Genomic DNA, 26,848 nt, shown 5'->3' with positions numbered 1-26,848 from the left:
TTGCAGTATAGAGTTACACAGAGAAGGGTGCCATAAACCCTACCATGCTTCCGTGCTGTCTTGCCAGCTCTCACTTTCTCTCTCTGGCTTACAAGGCGAATCTATCCAAGAGAACCCTGACTAGATCGCATGGCACGCTTTGGCCTGGATCAGTGGCAGAGCTGGAACCAGAAATCAGATTTCCTCACTCCTGGTTCACTTATCTACCCACTAAAAAACAAGGTGAATATTTTATCAACATTTATGTTAGTAGATCATCATGACCTTTGAAAACCTTTTGGCCTCAACTGTATACCAGACATCTCCAGGCCTCACTCAGCTATAATCACTGCCTTATGACTGTACAGATTTTAGATGCCATCTCCTGTAGAACAGGTAAGACCTCAAAAAAGGAAAATATGTTAAACTTAAGAAGAATTCAAAGACAGGACATCCAAATATGGATGGATCAGATTAAGGTCTGTATTTCTCTATTCTGTTCAACAAGAGGAGCCAATTATAATCACAGTAGGAACATTATTGATTAGACACCAATAAAATGTTTAAATAGAGAACTACAGCAAAATACAACAATCCAGAATGGCTGCTTTAATGAAATACTTTACAAGGTAAATTTAGACTTGTTCTTTAATAATAGTTGATCTCATAGCAAATCATTTCATCCCTGAAATATTGTCAGAATCAAGAGTTTATACAGACACTATTTTTATCACAAACATTCCCATACTTGACAGCTATTCCAATACAACTCTGGTTATAAAAACACTTCAATACAAATATTTCATATTACTTTTAAACCAGATCTTCCAAAATTGTCATGATGTCAAGGAAAATCTCAAAATAGTTTAATATTTATTTTTTAGTTTCATAGATTATTTAGCCCTTTATAAATAACATTATTATGCCTTCATAATGGATGAAATAATTGCTTTTCACAAATCAAGCACATACAAGTAATCTATATTTTTGTAGGAAACTTTTACAATCCCTTAAGAAATTTTATGCAAATTTGATACTTTCAAATTTGAAATCAAAAGAAAAGATCTTTAAAATCCCAGCCTTACATTTCAGAAGAGAACATGATGGAGTACTGGAGTAGTACAATCTAATTCTCTTATCTTATCTGCACTGATATCATTATTCCTAAATACCTTCAGCCCAAGCCCAGGCTTACACACAGGTTTACGAACAGAATAAAATCCAGGTAGTCAGCAAAATGCTCCAAAATGAGACAGCCTAACTTCTTTCAAACTGCTCTGTGCAAGTTTAATTATCTAGGCTTCCTTTGGCACAACAAGGATATTGCTCATCTTTTACTGACCCTTCTACCAGCACCCATTATCAAGAACAAGTATACTACTAAACTCGAGGTATAGGTGTGCCTGCTTCCAAGAACAAATAAATAAAGAAGAAAGAAGAAAACCTATTTCTTAAAATTCTCCTGCAATCTGAGTCATAGTCCACAAAAGGGAAAGTTTCACTCAGGCTTCTGAAAATATACTAAAAGCAAAAAGTTTTTTAAGAAAGAAAAAACAGTATTCTGAATTGCTTCCCTGTTTGAAGAGGAAAGAGAAAAATTGTATCCTCTAGTAATTGAAACTCCAAGACCACATTCCATGTTGTTCAATGCAGATTTCTTGACTGGCAACACAAGCAGTGCTGCAATATAATTATTTTTAATTGTCAATTCACATATCTAAAGCAACGGAAGTATGAGGCTCCCCAGAGGTACTATTCTACAGCAGGAATTTAATACATCAGTGTAGGCTTTAGCAAACAGGGGCTTTTGTCAATATTTCACTGGCACATCACCCAAAGTATAACAACACCACTTAGAATTTATATAAGCCTTTCATTTGCAAATTACTTTACAGTAATTAATCCTCAGAATATTTAATTGAGGGGGGGGTAAGGGAAGGAGAAATAGATTATAAAACAGACTTCAAGCATGAAATGGTTTGGACAAGCCCACAAAGGAGCTATTCTGAGATCAAAATAGAACCTCTACCATCCCCCAAATCAGCAGTCCTGTTCTGATATAATTCATATGTCTAATATTTTTTAGGCTCTGATAGCAGAGTCACACTGTTTTCTTTATGCCCACTGTATTTCTCAAAAGTTCACTTCTATACTTCAAAGACTGTTAAATTTTTAACAGCTGCAGATTTTTTTCTATACATTCTCAAAATGGTAGCATTCCAGCTTCCCAGATATATTCTTTAAACAGAAAGGATATTTATATGTGTTATTATAACTTAGCCCATCCATGCCAGGCAGCAGATAAAAGTTCACCACATGTACACTCAAGATTGAATACAGCACATGGCACATTGCAGCTTAGTAGTCATTCCAGAAATCATTATTGAATACTCTTTCAATTTTATACACTCATTCATCCATTTCTCAATTATTTAGCACTACTATTTGCAAGATACTGAATTACATGTTTTAGCAAAATGAAGAAAAAACCCGCCCCTTAAAGAGACAGATAAGTGAAAAGCAAAGATGATTAAGGACACAATAGAGGGATGGGAGCTTGAAAGGAAGAATAAATATTTCTATCTGATGAGGATTCAAAACAGTGCTTCACAAATGAGGTAGTTTTTACTCGGGTTTTGGACAGGCAGAAGAAATGGAAGAGGATTACTGCAGACTAAGGAGCTTTCCCGGTGGCTCAGATGGTAAAGAATCTGCCTGCAATGTGGGAGACCCAGGTTCGATCCCTGGGTTGGTAAGATCCCCTGGAGGAGGAAATGGCAATCCACTCAGTATTCTTGCCTGGAAAATCCCATGGACAGAGGAGCCTGGTGGCCTACAGCCCCCATGGGGTCACAAAGAGTTAGACACAACTGAACAACTGAGAGCAGACCAAGGAAAACCCAAGATGAAGGAACAGCCTTCCTGCTCCCATGAATAGGAGGAAATTTATAGTTAAAATACTATCACCTTTGCCTACATCCTATAAATTCAAACAGGATCCAGGTCTCTGAGAAATTCTGGTTGAGAATGACTTGTGACTACCATAAAAGTTGGCTGGATGTAAATGTATGTTTCTATAGTTCTTGAGGACAGAGCTTATTCTTTCATATATTTTAAATATTCCTGACATTTCTCCTCCTAACATATATTGCATTTAAAAATGAGGGAATTCACTGTTATTTTGAACATAAAGCTTAAAGGTATCCAGTACCATTATTACTTATATGAAAATATGTAATAAGTATACATGTTTTCTTAGGCTCCGAAATCACTGCAGATGATGACTGCAGCCATAGAATTAAAAGACACTTGGTCCTTGAAGAGAAGCTATGACCAACCTAGACGGCATATTAGAAAGCAGAGACATTGCTGACAAAGGTTCGTCTAGTCAAAGCTATGGTTTTTTCCAGTAGTCATGTATGAATGTCAGAGTTGGCCATAAAGAAAGCTGAGCGCTGAAGAACTGATGCTTTTGAACTGTGGTGTTGGAGAAGACTCGTGAGAGTCCCTTGGACTGCAAGGAGATCCAACCAGTCCATCTTAAAGGAAATCAATCCTGAATATTCATTGGAAGCATGATGCTGAAGCTGAAGCTCCAATACTTGGTCACCTGATGCGAAGAGCTGACTCACTGGAAAAGACCCTGGTGCTGGGAAAGACTGAAGGAAGGAGAAGAAGGGGATGATAGAGAATGAAGTGGTTGGATGGCATCACTGACTCAATGGACATGACTTTGAGCAAGCTCCGGGAGTTGGTGGCAGACAGGGAAGCCTAGCATGTTGCAGTCCATGGGGTCACAAAGAGTCAAACACAACTGAGTGACTGAACTGAACCGAAGAAGTATACGGTAATTTCTCAAACACATTGTATGTTTAATTTTGTTTTAACAAGAGATGGTGTAGTCTTAAAATGAGGTCTAACAGTGCTGTCACACTGCAATTCTCAATAAATCCTTATTAAATTAAACAGTCCTTGATGAGTTTATAATCTGAGGAGCATAGGTGAGACTAGACAATGTGAATGACTAGAATATCACAGCGATGTTTATGGCAAAAAGCCCTGAATCAGCATTTTAATTTAACTCTTCCAGATCCAAGACTGAGGTGCTTTCTTATATGCCATGACATTATATTGATCCTATTGGATATATCCTTATTGGCAGGACTTAATTTCAATGTCAGAATCACAAAGCTGTCTTCAATGTTACATGCCAAATGCATGTAACAACCTAATAGAATTCTCACTAGGGTTTGAAGCACAACCCAACCACCAGCCTTCTGGGTGCTGGCCTTGGGCAGATGGTGTCTCCTCTGCAGGCCTTCTTTTCCACATCTGTCAAAAAGCATGTGAGCCAACTGACTCTCTGATGTTTCTTCCAGTTTAAACAGACTGTGCTTCATTTCCCAGACTCTGTAATTAGAGAATGCAAATCCCTCCATGGGATATGATTGGAGGCAGTTAATGCATTTCAGGGGTCAAAGATATAAACATGTTTTGGGTCTTTGTAAGCCTGGCTTTGAGACTCCTGAATTTAGCTGTTTGAAGATTGAGGAGAATATTGCACCATAGTCTGCACTTGCTAATTTACTAAGTACCTTGGGGTTGGTATTCAGGGTTTAGGGATGGGTGTCTACTAGGTCCAGACATAGCACTAGGTGCTAAGATTTCAAAGTTCATAAAATGTGGTCCTTAAACCTTTAGATACACAATTAGCTTAGTAATAGAAATGGCCAAGAAAAAAATAGTTGGCAAAATGAAAATACCATATGTAAATAAAGAAATGAAAACTGTATTTCATCTTAAAAAAAGACAATTTGCTATTGGAAGTCCCAAAACAGAATATAAATGAAACATTTTGAGGACACAAAGAAGGGAGTGAATAGAGATGCATATGGAAAATTTTGCCACAAGTCCTACATTGGAGCCAGATCTTAGGGGGTGAAGAAGAGTGAACTAAGCAGCATGTAAAACATTCCAGGGAGACAGCTCATGATATGCAAAAGCAAGAAGGGGAAGAATGAACATAATGCTTTTCCTTCCCCAGCATCTATTTCAGTCACCTTGCAGATAAACAGGATTTTAAACAGGGGAAGCCATCCAAATCGAACAATTCTCATTCTTTCATCAAAATCCTAAAGAGGCTATTTAAAGCTCCTTTTGTAACCGCCAGGAAAATGATGTGTATCCTTATGTAGAAGAAATGGCTTTTCCTTCTTTTAATCAAACAATATATCACTATCCCACTAGAGCTGGAAACAAGTTCTTCTGCATTTCAGATGTTAATTGGAATTTACTTGTTCTTTTGTAAAGCGCATGAATATGGTCTGTCAGCAACTAAACAAATTTAAGCAAAGAAAAGAGAAAGGACAAAAATGGGCTTTATGAAAAGCGATGAAATGCATCAAAATCAGGGATTCTGTCAGCCTGGTTGACAAAAACATTGACTTGAAGGATGTCCTTGCCAGGTTAGGACACGCTCCTTTTCTGCCTACTGTCAACCTGGGCTCAGCTCCATCAGAAACGCCGCCTGGCTGGCAGCTGCTGAGAGATGGCAACTTCTCCTAGCAACAGATGAAACCAATCGAAAGTCAGCAGCAGTGATCTTTGCTGTTAAGTGCAGTGACATCTCATTTATCTGGCAACTCCAGTGAAGACTGTATAATGCATAAGATAATTACTAAGAGACTAAAATGTACATTCCCACGCATAAGAAACCATAAGATTTCAGCCAATTCGATTGGAAAATTGCCTAAAATTAGCCACATCTATGTAGGTTTAAATTATGACGAGACATCAGAGTGCAGTGAACTCTGCTTAGGTTTTGAAGTAAATAGACCTGAAGTTAAAAGCCTTATCTCTTAAAAAGGGATAAATAACCTGACCTAATATACTTCATGGGTTGTGTGAATAACAGTGGATGTCAAAGCTCTTTAAAACTACTAAGAACCACATGTAAATAAATATTATGACAGTTTCTTATTATTAGAGACACAGTATTTAATACAGTCAATAGCTTTATCTTCCATATGGGTAATCTTGGGTAAATCACTTCATCGTTTCCTCACCTGTCCAAGAAAGATAATGCTAGGACATAATGTAGGGAGTTGCTGTGAAGATTGAATGAATAAAATTATAGAGTCCAAACATGTAGTAGGCATTCAAAAATGATAACTAACATAATCACTGTCATCATTTTCATTCCATCATTTAATATTGTGAGAACCTGAGGGGTTATTAAATTGGATAGAGCTATTATTCCTACTCAATGGCCCCAAAGCAATGAGCTATAGAACCAAAACACACATTATCTAAGGGATCTTGAACAATATAAACCCTCCACAGCTTTTTGACACAGGAAGTTTAACCCCAAGCTTTTTACATTTCTGCTGGGCATCGAGAACTGACTTTGCTTCCACTTGTCCCCTCCTCATGTAACTTCTCCATTATTCCCTGAAATTACTATTTCCCTTCTCTGCACATAAATATAAATACGGAAGAGTCTTTGTAAGTTAAAGTAAGCAGTTGTGGCAAATACCCAGTTCCTCATAGGTCTTACTAAATAGACTATCTGTTATTTATCTTACACCAATTTGATCACCTGCATTGGAAGGAGGGGTTAGGCGATTTTAACTAAGGGACCTAAAGTAGTCTCATTTCACATTCAACTCCATTTATTTATATGTAGTAATTTTTAATATTAAAAAGTATGAAACATTATCACATATACCATATTTTACGTGATATGACAAAAGAATCTTTAATACACTTTAGAACAGGTTACAGTGACTAGTATTTTCCTGGTTGCAAATCACTAGGACTTACTGATATGAACAACATTTTCAGGCCAAGACTTGATTTTTATATTACCACCTACTCTGCCAGCCTATGGGCGTCCCCTGGTGGCTCAGTAGTAAAGATTTCTGTCTGCCAGGGCAGACGTGGGTTTGATTGCCTAGGTTCAGAAGATTCCCTGGGTTCGTAAGATTCCCTGGAGAAGGAAATGACAACCCATTCCAGTATGCTTACCTTGGAAATTCCATGGACAGAGGAGCTGGGTGGGCTACAGTCCAAGGGTTGCAGAGTTGGACACAACTTAGCAACTAACACGCACACACTCGCTGCCAGCCTATAAGCTCCTTTAAACGCATAAGTTCTATATACTTCTTTGTATTACAGGTATTTAAAGCATTGAGCTCACTTTGAATATAATATGTGTTTAATGAATGTCTGTAAAATAAAGACTTTACGAAAAAAAAAAGAGGTAAGAAGGAAGGGTTGGAGGGATGGAGAGAAACAGAGAGAAAAGAAGAACAAGGAAGGATGGAGGGAGAGTGGGAAGGAGAAAACAAGACAGAAATGGGAGAAATAAAACAAGAGTTCTGAGACACGGGAAGTCTCAAAAATGGCCATAAATAAAACTCTTGGATCAATCTGCACAGGAGTATAACAGGGTTCTATTGGCACTCTTGTATACCATCTCTTCATGCTTAGGATGGTAGGTACCACTATAAGATTCCAAAAAAAAAAAAAAAAAAAGAGTAAATTTAACACACTTAATTCTTACATAAACTAAAAAGGCTAAATATAAAAGAAATTTTAAGCAGAGACATTGTCTTTTGCTTTTTCCTTTTCCTTCCCAGGAATACAGGCTGAGATGCCCTTTCTCTGACTGCCTCCCACTCCACTTCCCAGTCAAACCCTCTACTCTCAGTTCTTACATTTTCAAAGTAGTCTTTACCCTTCCAGACACATACTACAACCAATGTTCTGGTCTCACATGGAAAATAAACAAGGAAGTTAAATTTCTTAAATGGAATTCCCTAACTACTGCAAGCGTTAGTCGCTCAGTCCTGTCCGACTCTTTGTGACCCCGTGGACTGTAGCCCACCAGGCTTCTCTGTCCATGGGATTTTCCAGGCAAGAATACTGCAATGGGTTGCCATTTCCTTCTCCAGGGGATCTTCCCAACACAGGGATCAAACCTGGGTCTCCTGCGTTGCGGGTGCATTCTTTACTGTCTGAACCACCAGGGAAGCCCCACTGCAAGCAAAGGACTGCAGGCAAAGGAATATTTATTTTTAAAGTAAAGAAAGGAAAGAAGACTTAGGTATGAAATAGGAAAATCTTAGATGGGACACTGGTATTAATGACCGTTATCATCTTTGAGTAATTTTCCATATTTGTAATATATTGATAATTATACAGGTCTGATAAACCTCTCTGGGGTTTTCATATGGATCTAATCACACTACAAACATGAAAATTACTTGAGTATAAATAAAAATAATGCACAGGCAGAAACAATTTCTGGTTGATGTTTTTGTTTATGTGAGTTCTATCACTGGGAAGAAGAAATATAAGTTGAAAACTTCTACACAAATTGATCCATTCTAGAAGCCTTAATGACCTACTGATTCCCACAACCTCAACCCTCCAACTGAGAAGATTTGGAGGTTCTGATTTCCCAATGATGGGGAAAGGGCATATTTTTCTGAGAGGCATCATGTTAATCACCAAAAATTTGGCCAATAAAATATGCTCTGTGTAAACAGAAAATGAGATATTTTAGAAAAGGGTCTTTGGTAGACACATTGAGGAAAAACTAGATATAGATTGAGCCATCAGAAGGGTTTGGTGATAAGTGGAACAAGTGAGAATACAAAGTAGAGATTTGCTTAGAATGTACAATAATAAGGAGCTAAGCAAACTCTACCAAAAGAAGGTTGAGGCTGACTCAAGGGAAAATAATTAGCAAAAGCAAAATGAACATCTAATAAGGGTCTAAAGAGGAAATGCCAGTAAGGGAGAACCTTTCATAGCAGAAAATTTCCTTGGGACTTGTAGAAATGACTACCAAATGGGAGCAGAGAACACATAATGAGAACACTGCCAGGAACACCATCTTGGTTCCCCTCTATTACAGCTGCACTTAGCATGGATTCAGCTTATTACGGATCTAATTCAAGCCATCCTTTGAAACATAAGACCAAGTCTGTTACTGGGCAAATATAAAGTCAATGAAAAAATACATTCCTGAAGGCTTTTTATGTATCAGAAAATCAGGTAACCCAGGGTTAGAGACCATCAGAATGATCACAAAACTGTTACCTGCAGGGATTAAAAATAATCAACGCTTAAAACTAAATCAATATCAGAGAATTTCTTAAATATATATTTCTAAGAGGTAAGTGAATTAATTTCCCCAGCTCTGTATTGTTGATAAATACATCCTTACAGTGAATAGTTTCTTGCTGGCCCCAGAGAGTCAACTAGTAATTAGCAAAGGTAAACCAGGGCAGAAACTAATAAAATATCATTTGCACAGTTTATAATATCATGCTTTAGGATAGATATACATAAACAAGAATGAACTCTGAATGATAAAGGGATTAAAAAAAAATTCCAGGTCTAAATTTTTATTTTCTAATCTGAAAAAAAGGAAGAATTGAACCAAGTGATTTACAGGTTTCCTTCAACTTACAAAATTTAACAACACTACTGCTTTGTTAATTCATTTATTAAATAGTATTTATTAACTTTCTTGTGAAAGAACTGGAACTGGTTAACATTCTCATGAAAACTATGATCATTCCTACAGTATTTGTTTTCAACAAATACCAAAAAGAAATAATAATTTTTGCAAAAAGTTTTAAAGCCCTTACTGGGCATCAGTCAACCTTCTAAGTAATGGAAGACAAATAAATAGATAGATACATAAATAGATATATGGATAATGATTGAGATAAGGTAAAATGAACATAAAGGTAGAAAAACTCTAGTGTATGTAATTAACATACATTCTCCATGACTCCAGATTGCAGGGCTAAGGCCAAAAATGGCACAATAAAGAGAAGATAACCCTAAAAGTCACCTCCAGTGTACAATTCAGGTAATACAGCCCTCATTCTTAGAGATGTTTCAGCAATAATAAGGTTCTAACTTTTGCGAACATTAGGAAAGGAGCCACTGACTTAGTCTGAAAGTGAAGTCGCTCAGTTGTGTCTGACTCTTTCTGACCCCATGCACTGTAACCTACCAGGCTCCTCCATCCATGGGGTTTTCCAGGCAAGAATACTAGAGTGGGTTGCCATTTCCTTCTCCAGGAGATCTTCCTGACCCAGAGATTGAACACAGGTCTCCCACAGTGTAGGCAGACGTTTTACATCTGAGCCACCAAGGAAGTCAACCTGACTTAGTCTACCTGACCTCTATGAGCACTCATTAACTGGGAGTCTATAAAAATAAAGCCAGAATAGGCACAGGACTAGATAGCAGAGATAAAATGAGTAGACCCGGAATATCTTTCAATACTACAAAGATAATTAAAATAACAACAACAATAACAAACAGTTGATTGTCTGGGGAAGCATTTGAGAAGAGCATTAAAGAGTTTTTGCAAAATTGATTTGCAGATTTAGGTACAATTGGACTGCAGTGAACTAGCCAAATAAATAACTGTTCAAAGAGTTATATTTACTGCCACATAAGATGAATCATGCCTCTTTGGGGAATGTTTTTTTGGAAACTTTATTTTCCATTTTGGACTACTGGATCAGTCTCTCAAAAGAGTTTGGAATGTGGCCAATTACTTCCCTCTGCATTTTTCACTTGAGACTTTAGGGCTCTACAACTCCATTTTCCATTCTCACATAAGGCATCTTAGTGAAGATTCTGCCTGTGTCTCTTCATTTTGTAAATATTAAGGCACCAAAACCATAGCCTGTTTATGCATATAGCTTTGAGAATGAGGACCAAGAAACACAGTTTAAAAGTCTTAAGAAAGGTATCCTTATTATAACAATCTACTACTCTATAATCCACATCTATATTTCACATGTTGTAATAATGCCAAATTTCTACTGGAATAAAAAATTAGCATATATATTAACATTTTTCAAGAATAAAACCCACACTCTCACAATAGCTATATTTATAGTCAGGCATTAGAAAGGTATACAAATAAACCTTGAGAAAAAAAACCCAGAAACTAATTTCTGACCATCCCAATCACAAAATATCAATACCTCACTTATAACCCAAGCACTCAAAATTAATATGATGTTAACCCATGTTGGAGCGTAAGTGACACTGGCAGATCTAGTGCCAAAACAAACAACCTAAAATATAATTCAAACTAAATAAAACTTTTTAAAAATACTAAACCTTCCTGTGACAAACCATAATGGGAAAGAATATGAAATAAAGAATGTGTGTGTACGTACAACTGAATTACTTAGCTGTACATCAGAAATTAACACAACAATGTAAGTCAATTATATTTTAATTACATAAATTTTAAAAAGATACTAATCTGCAGCAAGCCTAGTGATGGAGCACTAGGTAAACTGCAGGTAAACCATTTTAAGAAATCAAATTATCTGAATTTTAAATATCCCAGCATTACATAACGGAAAGTGTCTTAGAATGAGCATTGGAAAATTAGCTCAAGGTTAGCTTGCAACATCAAGTAAATCCCTAAAAGCCTCCACAGCAACTACTTCCTAATCCATAAGATAAGCACAATATCCTTTGCCTTTGCCTATTTCACAGAGGTAGATATCAAATAAAATAATGGGTATAAACATGCTTTGCAAACCATAGAATTCAGAGTAAATATTACATTTATTTATAGAAATATTGTTTCTTTTATATGAATAAGTTGAAGAATCACCCTCAATTTATCATGCAGAATAACAGCAACTCTATTTTTGATGATCACTTTTTAAAGCAAAGGTGTAAACCATAAATATATCAAATAGACTATAAAAACAACATGCAAAGGCAAAGAGAGAAAATAAAAGATCACAATAAGCTACTATTGGAAAGAAAGTCTGCCTCTAGGATTTGGACCACAAAGGGAAAAATCAAACAGCTCCTGTCACTCTCATTAGGAGTAAATCCCAAATATTCAATTTGGTATGAATTCAAATGGCAAGGGTCAGGTCACAAAGCTTTCCACGTCTTTGAAGAGCAATGAGAGCCGTTGCAATTGTTAACAGACAATGCCATCAGCTTTGCTGATGGGTGGTGGCTTGGGAAAGTATACAGAAAACTGATAGGTGGAAATTCAAGTATGAAGCTGATAACAGGATTTGCCTTCAAGAAGCTGATAGTTTAATTCTGGAGACATAACTACAAACTGAACCTGAAGTAGAACAAAGAGATATGAGACAGGCACAAGCAAAAAGCTATGGAAAGGGAAGGAAAAGTGGGCTTTATGTTTTTAGTTTCAATAAGGGCGATTTCACGGTGGAAGGATGCTGAATCTTAAAGAATGAATGAGATATGTATTGGCAAGCAAAAATAGCACAAAAAGGCTTTAGGACTGAGTGCATGGAAGGTAAGATATATGAAATGACTCAAAAAGAAAAGAAAAAGAAAGAAAGGAAAGGAAAACATGTCGTAAAGGGAAATGAAAATGTAGGTGAAACCAGAGAGTTATGTTGGGGCCAAATTGCTAAAGTGTTTTGAAGGCCAGCCAAAGAATTTTAGATTTTATAATAGGGATCACTATAATTCATCAAAGGTTCTGGAGGCAGCAAGTGGCCAGTTTACCATTAAGGTGATGAAATACAGAACAGTGGCAGCAACACAAGGAATCCTTTCAAAGTTTGAAGGACTGCAGATTTGGGGGGAAGAGAGAACAGACGTATTGAAGGAAGTCAAAAAGGAGAATGAACTAAGTAAAAGCACCAGCATATTTCCACTATAATCAAAATAAACAATACATTTTCAGATACAAAATATACATTCTACTCTGAGATACATCTCCTGTCTTGCCAAGTGTTTTGACACTTACGGGGGATATAAAGAAAATACTGTAGCTAATGGGTGTTCATTATTGGTCTGAGTGTACTATCTATTATTTTATCTTTTAAAGTTCCTCTAACAAACTTACAAAGCATATATAATGCACTAGATTTTAAAAATTAAAAAAAAAAAAAAAGAGGAACACAGACATAGGTAGGAATCACTTAAACTCAACCAGCAGCAAGAACAAAATTACCGCACAAGTACAACTGATTCCACACACTGCTCACACCATGCCAGACAGCTGGACCAAAGTATGAGGAGTCTTTGAGGGTGGTATGCCCACAGAAAATGCGATATTCCATCAGAGACTGAATGGCTATACAAATACAATAACTGAATGTTATTTTAGACTAAATTATACTGAGAGTTTTCAACTCTTTTAAAACTTATGTATCTCCATATTTGTTTTACAGCATTTCTATTTTTTCTTTCTTCTGCCATCAATTAAACTATACAAGGCTAAGTAGATATAAGACATTTAAAATGGGAAGTCTCTTGAAAATGAAACCTCATCCAATTCACTCAGTGAAAGTAGTATTGGTTGACCTAGCCACTGGCCTTGAAAACAAACATAATGAAAGCTGTAATGGACACAAAAGAGTGATGGTGAAGTAATTGTGACAATGCCATGAGATAAAAGATAAAGAGCCATGCTTCACAAAATAGGATTCTATTATGACTTGACATGTGCTTATTATGTCTAATGATGTAGAAGGTGAGACAAGCTTAACTGAGAACGGAAGATTCGTGTTGCTCCTCAACTGCATGCTATTTTGGTTCCTTAAAGATGATCTTCAAGAGATTCTATCATAAAATGCATAAACTAAAAATAAATATTTAATTAAAAAGTATATCTTGATATATTTATTTTTCTAAATATCCCTATGGGTTTCAAACTTCAATTAAAGCCTTTTTAAAATATTCATATTTAAAACAGCACCATAATTTGAAATGTCCATGCATATTAGGAAGTAACATGTTCTGCTGCAAGGCACTAAAATGTGCATTGCTAAAAAGATACATATATTTCTATACCTTTTTCCATTAAATAGTGCCAAGATGCAATTTTAAGGTACAAAATATTCAAGAATCCTTCACAAAACATTTTTAAATTGAGCCAAAGAGAGAAAGAAAAATATATTCTGTGATTTAAACATATACCTATCCAAAAATACCACCTCATTAACAGATAGGTATAAATTTTTAAAGCCTTTGACAATAATAATTTAAAAATCCAAGCCCAGTAGATAAATTAAAATTCACCAGTTCCAACAAATATTAATCTTACAAAAGCTCTTCTTTCATAGCTAGTACTTTGTGGTCAAAATCAATGGTATTTACAGTTGTAGGACACATCTTCACAAAGAAAACATAAATTCCACTCTCATTTCTTTTTCCACTTTTTGCTCCAACACCAGAGTGTGAACGTTTTATCACACCCCACCAGTTGTGAGGAAATTCACACCTTCGTGTTACTTTAAACAAACAAAAAATACAATTCAATTAATGTGTATGGAATCCTTTAGGGGAAAATAATCTTATTTACTTTATAAGCTCTATTAAATCAAGATTAAATTGATCCTTCAAATAGAATTAGCTTTTTAAATAACAGCACTGTGCCCAGCTGTGCCCAGCTGCTCAGTCGTGTCCCACTCTGTGACCCCATAGACTGTAGCCCACCAGGCTCCTCTGAACATGGGATTCTCCAGGCAAGAGTGCCGGGGTGGGTTGTCATGCCCTCTCCAGGGGACCTTCCCAACACAGGGATCAAACCCAGGTGTCCCACATTGCAGGCAGATTCTTTACCATCTGGGGCACCAGGGGAGGCCAATAACAGCACTACCAAGATATAATTCACAGGCAGTGGTTTACCCAAAGTGTATAATTCAAGGGTTTTTAGTATAGTCACAGAGCTGCACAGCCATCACCACAATCAGTTTTAGAATATTTTCATTACCTCAAAAAGCAAACTCATGACCTTTAGTAGGGACCCATTCCCATTCAGCACAACACAATCATCAATTAACTTCCTGTCCCTATGGAGTTGTCTATTCTGGATATTTCACATAAATGGAATTATATAATATGTTGCCTTTTGTGACAGGTTTCTTTCACTTAACATATTGTTTTCATGGTTCATCCATGTTGAAGCATGCATCAGTACTCTTTTAAATGCTAAATAATATTATATTAAATAAATATGCCACACTTTACCCATTCATTAGTTGATAGACACTTAAGTTATTTCCCCTTTGGACTACTATGAATAATGCTGCTATAAGTATTAGTACACAAAAGTTTTTTGTTTTTTTTTTAATGGACATACGTTTTTATTTCTCAAGTATACACCTAGTAGTGAAATTGCTGGTTCATATGGTAACTCTATCTCTAACCTTTTGAGGAATTGCTAGACTCTTCCAAAGCAACAATTGCATTTTATATGCCTACTATCAGCATAATAAGGGTTCCAATTTTTCCATATCTTCACCTATACTTGCTATTATCTTTTTTAATAAAGCCACCCTAGGGGGTGTGAAGTGGTGATGAGTCCTTGTGGTCTTTGATTTGCATTTCCTTGATGTCTAATGATGTTGAACATCTTTTCATGTGGCTATTAACTATTTGCTTATCTTACTTGGAAATGTCTATTACAATCCTTTGCACATTTTTAATCTTTTTATTTTTAATTGTAAGAGTTATTTATATATTCTAGATACATATTCCTTATTAGACGAATGAACTGCTAACTTTTCTCCCCTTCTCCAAGCTGTCTTTTTCACTTTCTTAATTGTGTCTTTGGAGGCACAAATGTTTTAATTGTGATGAAATTTTTTCTTCTGTTGCTTATGCTTTTGGTGTCATGTCTGTGCAGCTACTGTTTAACCTAAGATCATAAAGATTTAGGCTTTCTTCTAAGAGATTTATAGTTTTAGCTCCTGCATTTAAGTTTATGATCCATCTTAAGTTCTTCTTATATGTAGTGTGGAGCTTTTAAAATACATATATTTTTGACAATGTGCTACAAATTGGGTTTCAAGATTTTAAAATAATGCCAAAGAAGTCTTTTCATTGAAAAAGCTGAGAAAGTGCCTGGAAATTCCTTAGGAATATTAATAATAAAGAAAGAATTCCTTGAACATCATATGAAATTTTTAAAAACATGCAATTATTCTTGGATTCAGTGTAAAAGGAGTCAAGAAACAAGGATAATACAAATAACAGAAAGAAATTCATTGTAAGATTTCATGTAAATTTAAAAATTAAAAATTATGCCAAGACATAAAATGCATTATGTTTCTATAATCCTGCTTCTTTCCTTTATAACCCCTAACAATGTCATTCTTTTATCATAGTATGAAAGCAGTGTTTGTCCTTTACCTCTCTCAAGATTGGAGCACCCAAAATAGTACTCAGCAAGTGATAAATAAAAATATTTTAAATAGAAGAGTAAACTAATACATATTAGAAATAAAAATTCAGGTGCAAAAGTTATGATGAAATGTATAAGACACAATAATATTTATAAATATTTATTCCTATGAATGTTTTGCACTTATTTCTGCCTCTGCTAGTATCATTCTTCCTCTGTTTTGGTCTTTCTTTTCATCCTTTAGGTTTTTAGCTTGAATATCATCTCAAAGAAATTTTCATGGCAATCCTGTCACAATTAGTTTTCTCTATTATTCTCTATTACTGAAATAAATTTTTCTTTTATAAAACCAATCTTAAATAATAAATTCCCACATTTATTTGACTACACGTCATCTTGGTCTCCTACCACAGTAGAGGTGCTTTTCATTTTATCTTCAGTGCCTAAGACAATCTGTGCCACACTAAGAATTCAAAATAAATAGGTAACAAATTGTTGGTTAAACAGGAGCATGGAAAAGTTGCTGACCCCTGGGGTTTCAGGAACAGTTACAGTGAAACCATAGGCAAACACAACCTTACAAGGCAATATGCCATGTTCCACTCCATTACGGCTTTCAGTTCCCTCATGACTTTTCACAGTTCCCTACAGAGAGAACTTTTACCCATCCAATGAAATAAAAGAATGAAAGTTGAAGTAGTAATGCTTATTCATCTTTGCCCTTGTTACCAAGAGAAATTTTGGAGGAAGTGTCTAGCAATCTGTAATGAAAACTCAACAAGCAGAAAGCTTCTATCACCAAATTCCAAGTAAATTCTAATCTATCTGGACCTGAACACAGGTAAGTACAGGTAAGATCTCTTCCCTTTAGTCTCTAGAGTTCAGTATTTAGTCACTGGAGTTCAATATCTCAGAGTAGAGAGCCATAATTTTTTCAACCAACACTTACAGTGATTCAGAATATCTCATGTGAAGAAACTACACATGCAGATCTATTATTCAATATGTTCACTTGATCTCTGTCTCTCTGACTCTCTTGTCCCAATGCCTGACATCTACATTTATATTTTCAGTCTGGAGAAGTATGGCAGTTGTTGGGTGTCTACCCAATATCCATTTTCTCCTCCGTATTAACAGAACAATGATTTTGTTGGATATGGCAGTGTCTTATTGACAGCCCCCCCCTCAAAAAATATCTTTCAATTGAAACATTTCCCTACACTCTTTTCACTTAGGGATGACTATGTGACATAGTTCTATGGTCATCACTGGACGTCACTATGGACACTTCTAGAACCTCTGCGAAAGTATGCTTTCCTGATAAAGGCTTCATCTCTTTCTCTGTGCCCCTTTTAACTCCCCAGAATGTATACATGTTAGCTAAGGATTTAGGAACCATCTTGCACCATGAGAAGAAGATCAAATAAACGTAAAGACATTGGCACCTCTATCTATCTCCAGACTTCTGGTTACGTGAGAAACCTTAAACCTTTCATCCCTTTAAACCATTGCTATGGGTATCTTTTCTTACTCACAACCATACTCAATCACTGAGTGATACAGGAAAATAAACTTAAGAAATTTACCATTAAGAGTTGGTTTTGGAAAGGAAATCAGAAAAGGAAAATTTCAAGTTATTGAGTGAGATTTCATGCTTATATTGACATGTGATCACCCACTGAATCATATGTAGGATCATGTATAATCTGACTATACAATTATTACCCAAACCCTAATCCAGACTCCTCTAAGGGTCAAACAGTTACTTATACTAAGACATCAGACATAAACTGGAATGCTCCTGGATAAACTATGACACAGGTACCCATGTGAGACTGATGTTTTCAGTGGCCTCAAAATTTGTTTCCATTTAGAGATGCCTAAAATATATGTCAGTTTTGACATATACATTTCTATGCAGCTAAACCATTTTCCCAATTTAACTACTAGATTTTAAAAATCTATGTTGCAGAAACAAACTTTAAATGCACCCATAAATATAGTAACTGTAGACTTGAAATCTCCTCAAAATGCACCACTCTGTGACCTGTCCTTGTCTGACAACTGTTCTAATCTGACCAGCTATCACTGTGCTTTTTTATTTCGCTTTTTCTTGTTCTTTTCCTTGTGCTGTCTACTTAAATGTGGACTTATCTTCAGATTTCGTGATAAAAATGAACTGCTTCTGTTTCTCTGCTTTACTACCTCTCTATTCCACTCAAATCTCAACTGATTACTACTGTTTTTTCCCTCTGCATTTAGCATTCATAATTCCTTCTCTTTTCCCATCCCTGAAGTTTATCAAAGGCATGGCTTATAGACTTATTTTATCTATTTCCCTCCATGTGAGTTATATAAGGAGATATTTTTAAAAACATCCCCAGAAGTTGAAAAACTGGCCCATGATGGGGGACAGAGGGGGAAAAAAACTTGTTGAGTCCTATCTTTCAGTGATTTATGCATTACAAACCCAAGAAATACGTATATACGAAAATGACAAATTCTTACATTGGTTTTGGAGGGGAACAGGCAAGGGAAGGCAGAACTAATAAGAGCAGAGACTCTCTTTTGGGAATCAAGCTTGCCCAGAAAGCCACAGTAATGTTCTAACTCCAGAGGACAAGGCCACTGGGAAATCCTTGAGCAGACATGACATAGAACCTGGAACAAACAGAGCTTTAGCTTTCTTGGAAGGTATTAAAACTCTGAAAATTGGTTTGCTCTGTTGTCAGTTTATCAGGTTAAAAAAAAAAATGCAGCCTAAACTGGTTCACACAGAAGGGTAATAATTGGCTCCTAAAACTGAAACTTCAATGGCAGGGCTGACTCCAGGTATGTCTTCATGTGCAATGTCAAAGGATGTGAACAAGACCTGGTTTCTCCATCTTTCTACCTAGAAACATTCTGTCCTCTGAATGTTGGAATCATTCTAAGACATGATTTCTCCTTGTGTTTTATTTTTCTAATATAATTATTATTAACTTTAAAATCTTTATTGGATTTGGTATAAAACCACATCTATTTTGTTTTGTTTTTTTGGTCTCAAGGCATGTGGGATCTTAGCTCCCCGACCAGGAACTGAACCTGCATCCCCCTGCATTGTAGGGTGAAGTCTTAACCATAGGACCATCAGGGAAGTCTCTCTCCTAGTAGTTTTAAGACACTGTAGTGCTTGATCCTCTCAGTTTTAAATTCAGTTTAAAAGAGAAAAAGGAAACTCTCCTTCAACAGATAAAGTCAAGTCTTTGGCCTAAAGTTAATTGGCTCTAACTTTATGAGAGCTACTCTGCAACCAACCTCCCAGGGCCAGGGTGGCTAAAGATATTAGATTAGCCAAACCAGGAATTACCACCGAAAATAAGGGTAGAATTACCCTACATAAACTTCATGAACTGATGGTAAGAAATTGATTTAGTCTACAATGAGCATCTTATTTAATATATCTATTACTACTACTTGCAGCTGACAGTGAGCTCTGACTATGTACTAGGCATGATGCTAGGGTTTTACATGCATTGTCTCATTTCATCCTTGCTACAATACTATATACATGGTATTTTCATTATTATCTCCATTTTATATATAAGAAAACTGAGACTAGAAGATTAAGAAATCTCCCCAATGACACAAAGGAAATAAGTTACAGAGTTGTGACTCAAACCTAGTTTTATTTATAAAGGTTTCATTCTTACATACTACTTAATACTACCTGATTCACTAATGAACTAAGAAACACAACTGAGAAATTTTGGATATATGACAAATTTTGGCCTAATGTGCCCAATGGCAAGGTAGAAAGACAAAAATCTAACTTGTAGTATCATTTTCAAATGATTCAACCAAAGGTCCTCATTAGTGCTGCTCTTAGAAGCTTAATCCTATTTTTACTTTTCATAAAAAATGCTACAGGAAATATATAATACTATTTTTACTTTTCAATAAAAAATGCTACAGGAAATAATATGCTAATTTTTACAATTAAGACTAGCCCAGGAGCTAAAGTATTAACATTTTCCAGAAATTATACTCTTGGAATAAATCCAATACCACTTATTACTGAAATCATAAGGTAAAAATGGATGCTTACCATCATTCATTCCTTACAGAAAGTATAACTAATAACCTGCTGATTCTTTCTGAAGACAAACAACCTAATTCTAAGCAAAGCAACACAATTTCATGTCATATGTTCTCAAGCAACACAGCCAGATTCTTGAGCTGTGTTGATCAAAATAACCCAGTTAATATATATATATATATATATATAAGGGTTTAAAAAAGTAGGTAAAATAAGCAATTTTCTAGGTACTATAGCCAAAAATCAACCTAGGATGAAAAAGAAATATTATAAAGTTCAAGAAAACTTCAAGTATGTGGGAAAAAATATACAAATGATCTAATCTGAATATTTAACAATCTTAATTGCTAGACAAGCCTCTGTGGTTTGGCTTTTGATTTCTCTCTATTCAGGCACCATTAACTTCAAAACTCTATGATTCATTTGGCATTAATGGCTAAGGTGTTCCCCCTCTCTCTCCCCACCTCTCCTTTAATATTAGACTTCTCAGAGACATCATTAGCCAAGAAATAATTTTGCATATGCCTCAAATTTCAAAACATTCCATGAGGAAGTCAATTGATGGAGAAACTCAAATTCCAGAGTGGGTATCTATTTTGTACCTATATTCTTGATGCAAGCATGGGTGTGCGTGTTCAGTTGCTCTTGCAACCCCAAGGACTACTGTGTGCCAGGCTCCTCTGTCCATGGGATTTCCCAGGCAAAAATACTGAAGTGAATTGCCATTTCCTTCTCCAGGAGATCTTCCAAACTCAGGGAAGGAACCTGCATCTCCTGCATTTTCTGCATTGGCAGGCAGATTTTTTACCACTGCACCACCTGGGAAGTCCTATGGTATATATCAATATATATTAAATAAGATCACTGACTTCAAGAAACTTGCAACAAAGTTAATAGATAAGGCATGAAAATAATTCCAACAAAAGAAAGAAAGGAAATATACAGATAAAGGTCCTACTAAAGTGTAAAATGTGGGAGTTATTTTTGGCTGCAGAAAATGAAAAAAATTTTATTTATCTTCAGTGATGGGAAATTTTGGACATTTATGATAGTGGGGAAGGAAAGAAATTAGAAGTGTAAAATAAAAAAATCCTAATACCATTTTGTGGGCATAAAGCAGTCTTCTTCCAATAACTTTTGATATTGGCTTTCTCTTTTCTTCTTCCTCAGAGACCCCTTCTATATTTCTCAATAACTTTTGACCCAGTTTTTCAATGTAAAGTCAGTATATCATATTGCAATCTCAACACTGCTCTTGCTGAAGCAGCAGATTTAGGTATGGAATTCTAAAGGCAGTGCCAAGAATGATGCTTTTGACATTATGCTGCAACAGTATGGAGTCACACATATTTAACTGCAACAGCAAATAGGATAAGCAATGTTGATTTTAAAAATAAACATTAAAATATGTAAACAACAAGGGCCTATTGTTTACCACAGGGAACTCTATTCAATATCTTGTAATAATAATGTAGTAACTAAAGCATTATTTACAATAGCCATGATATAGAAACAACCTGTGTCGATCAATAGATGCACGTATAAAAAGATGTATACATACATATGTGTATATGTATATATATATATGTGTGTGTATATATATACATAATACATAATACATATGAGAGCTTCCCAGGTGGCTAGTGGTAAAGAATCACCTGCCAATGCAGAAGAGGTAAGAGACATGGGTTCAATCCCTGGTTTGAGAAGATCTCCCGAAGAAGGAAATGGCAACCCACTCTAGTATTCTTGCTGAAGCATCAGATTTAGCTATTCCCATTCCCATTTAGGATTTCCCATGCCTGGGAAATCCCATGTACAAAGTAGCCTAGCAGACCACAGCCCATGGGGTCACAGAGAGTTGGATAGACTGAGCAACTGAGTGTGTGTGTGCACGCGCGCATACATATACATACACAAACACACAGACACACACATATATAACGGAACATTTAAAAGAAAAAGAAATTATTCAATTTGCAACAACATAGTTGGGTCTGGAGCATATTACACTAAGTGAAATAAGCCAGATATTGACATATACTATATGATCTCACATTATTTGTGGAGTCTATTAAAGAAAACAACCAAAACAAAATGAAAACAGATCATAGATACAGAGAACAAACTGGTAGTTGTCAGAAGGGAGGGGGTTGTAGGATTGGGCAAAATAAGTGATCAGATGAAGAGGTGTAAGATTTTAATTACAGAATAAGTAAGACCCGGAGTTGTAATATATAGCATAAGGAATATGATCAATAATATTGTAATAACTGTATGGAGACTTACCATGGTGATTATTTCTAAGGTATGTGAATTTCTAATCACTATGTAGATCATCTGAAACTAATGCAATATTGTATATAAACTGTATTTTTTAAAATGCTGCTACTATTTTAAACAAGATGCAATGACAGACACAGCCTCCTAATGAGAGAGATAAGACCAAGCCATACTCTTGCCCAGGCCCCCTTTCCTAACCCAATGCTATGCTAAGATTGGAGTCTTGAAATGACTCTTAATATCTTATTCTAAACTAAGGCCACTGGAGGTTTGATTTGTTGTTGTTGTTGCTATTTAGTTGCTAAGTCGTGTCAGACTCTGCAACTCCATGGACTATAGCTCGCCAGGATCCTTTGTCCATGAAATTCTCCAGGCAAGAATACTAGAGTGGGCTGCCATTTCCCTCTCCAGGAGATCCTCCCGACCCAGGAATTGAACCAACTTCTCCTGCATCTCCAGCATTGGCAGGCAAATTCTTTACCACTTAGCCACCTGGGAAGCCCCAGAGGCTACATAGAAGAAACCAAATATGTGGTGGAAATTGAGGGCAGACTTAAAAGGAAGATGATTATGGAGAAAGAAAAACAAAGAGAAATGGGCCTGCAGAACAAAATTCAAACACATGCAGAACTAACTCTAAATCCTAATATAATCTGAATCTTATTCTAAAATTGACAGCTAACAAAATCATCGATTGAAAGATGAATTCATTACAAAAGCAATTAACTTTATGGAAAAGTCTAGTAAGTATAAGAAGTATTCAAATAAGTATTATAAGAATGCTCAGAGACAAAAATGAGTTAATAACGTTCTGTAAAAAGAGCTAGATAGTAAAAACAAAAAACAGTCAAGATCAGGTAGATATGGAATGGAAACCAATAGACATCCAAAAATTTAAAGAACAGTGACTGAAATCACAAAATAGTTGGCATCTTTTCTAGAGTAGATAAATTTCCAGGTTTCTAGTGAAAGTCATTTAAATACTACAGCACAAAAGACTGGAAATTGTAACAGAGAAATAAAATGTATATGCGAAGAGTTAAAACCTTCAAAAATTAAAAAAGTCTGATTCTTCGGATTGAAAGTGATTCTGAATTTCTAACAACTTAATATAGATTTACAACTAGACGTTATAGTGAATTTGCAGAACATGAAGTATAAAGAGCAAAAATTTCTTTAATTTTCCACATAGATTATCTACAAAGAAAAGAATATTAAACTGACAGCAATCTTCTTACAGTCAACAACAGATGGCAGGAAATCAATGGAATATAATTTTCAAAGTGTTGTGGAAAATATAGGTCTACTAAAAACTGTGTAACTATCTGAACTATAATTCAAGACTGAAAGTGAAAGTAAAGTATTTTCACAGGTACTAGAAATGAAGGGAATTCATAGTCTATAGACCGACAAACAGAAAAGGATTTTGTTTAGAAGAAAAGTAAACTCAGAAGGACCAAATTTGATACACAAGAAAACTAAACCTATGTGCACAGAAATTACTTTAAAGATTCACAAATTTAACTTTTACTATAGAAAAATAACTGTGCATATTTTAGTTTAAAGTGTAAATAATCTAATTCCTGACAAGGATGGTAGTATTTACTAGGGAAGAAAAGATACCAAGGTCTATCAGCTGTTTAGGACAGAAATAAATATATTTTATTATTCAGCAAACTATTTATGTATGAAAAAATATATAATCCTTAAAAGACTAGGATTATAACCTACATTTACAAACTAGCAGAAGATGACAGATAGAACAAGAAAATGTTTCAATAATGTGAGAAAATAAAATGGAAGCAAAAAGTGCAAACTACAAGGGTAAAAACAAATCCAGATGCATCAACAATCTCATTAAATGCTTATGTATTAAAATCACCTATTAAAATAGACTTTCAGAATGGATTCCAAAACTTTAGCTCTATGCTACCGGATAGTCCCTTGTAGTAAAGTAATAGTCCTTGATAGTAAAGTAGTAGTCTTTACTACTCTCTCTTTTGTCTTATGATAAAGGAGCAGGGGAATCAGAAGTGGCAAGGGAATTGATTCCAAGCTTAACTATGAATACAGACAAGGTAAATGACACTACATGCATGATACCATTTGAGAATTCCTCTTGGATTCTAATTGAGCTTCTTTAGGATCTCTAGGGTTTGCCCTCAGAAACACACCATATTCCAGGAATGGCCCTTATTGGTATGCTCAGCTAGACTGTTTACCATAAAGTAGGAAACTGCTTTTCAAATAACTTCAAGCCCTCATATATACCAAAAGCACCTCAAGAAAGCCTGTGCCAGCCAGTTTGTAACTCACTGCAAGGCTCCTGGCCATGCTAGCGCTCTTGCTGAGACAGGCCGCACACACAGGAAGAAAAACAAGTATGGCGAAGCCCTGATTCCCCATTCTCTCAGGGGCGCTTTACCCAATACTGGCCCCCTTTCATCCAGCCCCTGGAGAAGGGAATGGCAACCCACTCCCAGATTCTTGCCTGGAGAATCCCAGGGACAGAGGAGCCTGACGGGCTTCAGTCCTTAGGGTCACAAAGAGTCAGACACGACTGTGTGACTGCCACCACTTCGTCCTGTAACAAAGCGACTAACAGTAGGAAAAGCTGGTATAAAATTAAAAACCAGCATGTCCTATATTAGTCCTATCTAGAAAGAGAGTGATTTTGAAAGTAGGGACCCTAATGCCCTATGTCAGCAATGCCATGTTTATAATTAAGAAAATTGTTCCAGTAGCCTAGCAGTACCACACAGGAAAAAAGCTGCAAAGGCTTGGTATGAGGCAAACTTAAGCACGGAGGAAAACTGAAACTCTAGGCACCCAAATCAGGTGATTATTCAACAGGTGATTACTGGTTTTACTAAGATGTTCAATCTATTACAAAAAAGCACCTACTGTAATATCCTCTAGTCAAAAATTTCTTAAAATCTCTCCTATGGGATCCCTGTATTTTAAGCCTAGCTCTTAGCAATAAAGATAGAAAAAATGCTTCTCTAAAAGGGCTGCCACACATGAACTTCAGATATGTCATGCTGAATACTCAGGCACCTCTCCCAGGAACTTTGGGATTGCACCCAACAATAGTGACCCCTCCCAGTCCCCACCCTCTTCACACACACACACACACACACACACACACACACACACACACACACACCCCACAGAGGCTCCTACACAGCCGCCACATGCTACAATACCACTGTCAGACAATACTTTACATTTTTCTTCTTCCCAGACCTTTGGAAATGACTTCTGGTTCAGAAATCTGAACTCTAAAGTTTGTGTGGAATTACAACCTGAACTTTGATCTTTTAAATAAATATAAAAATGAATAACAACCTTCTAAATAGAGACAAAAATATGGTCTACCTTCAGGTGTTTACTTGATGACTGATTAAATTCTTAAAGTAATAGTATCCTAAGATCACCTAAATGTTTTAGCTTGTAATAAATACATTAAAAAAAATTTTTTTTTAAGTTTCACTAACTGGAGTCATTCAAAACAAAATCTGCTAATTTTTTTTCTAATTTTAATTCTCACATTTAAAATACAGACTCACAATAATTGAACATTAAGAAATGTTAGAATTATGACACATTAAGAATGAAAGTCCATTGTTTTAACCAAAAAAATGTATCTATCTTTAAGAATTATTTTGAGTAGAACCACTGAAAAAATGTGCATGTACACATCTGGTATATAAATGCATATTCAGATATGAATCTATTCAGGAGTAAAATAGCAACTTTAAGAATGTTAATAAGAATGACAGGTGGAAGCAAGCATAGAATACCTGAGATTCATCTGACTATGGAAAATGTTTAATAAAAGCTGTTTAATAATTAACTGAGAATCTAGTAGGCGTAAGTGAACTTCCTGAATAACTTTGTCTTTTTACTGAGATCACAGACAGAAAGGTGGAAATCTGTGGCTGTGGTTTTCAAGGGTAGTTCTTCTGAAATATGTAATTTCCTTAGGGCAGAACAGGAATTATATACATACACAAGATTCAGTGAGTGCACTGTCTCAGTGCATAAATTACTATCTTGAGAGTAAGGTTATCAACTGCTTTCAAATATGCCAGGGCTCATAATGTAGCTACTGAGGCTGCCTAGTTTTAACAGTTTTAGATATAAGAGAGATGTTTGACAGCCTGAGGCCCAACACCCTCATTTTGAATGTTTGGAAATTAAGTCAAAGAGAAGAGATGACTTTCCCAAAGGAATACTGTGGCCGAAATGCAAATTAAACTCAAATATCTCAGCCCCTAATCCAAAGCTCATTTCATCAATTCTCCAGTTATCTGAGGAATCTG

The 26,848-nt window shown here is 35.8% G+C and overlaps 1 protein-coding gene across 5 annotated transcripts in view; it reads right to left on the bottom strand.

Moving 5' to 3' along the window:
* FGF12 (fibroblast growth factor 12) overlaps window positions 1-26,848 on the bottom strand; it is a 604,572-nt gene that overhangs the window by 163,431 nt on the left and 414,293 nt on the right. The gene's annotated exons all lie outside the window — the stretch shown is intronic.

Source organism: Odocoileus virginianus, chromosome 4 (assembly GCF_023699985.2).
Source record: "Odocoileus virginianus isolate 20LAN1187 ecotype Illinois chromosome 4, Ovbor_1.2, whole genome shotgun sequence".
NCBI classification, from domain to species: domain Eukaryota; kingdom Metazoa; phylum Chordata; class Mammalia; order Artiodactyla; family Cervidae; genus Odocoileus; species Odocoileus virginianus.
The sequence above is the reverse complement of the archived record's forward strand: the minus strand, read 5'-3'. Positions and strand labels throughout refer to the sequence as shown.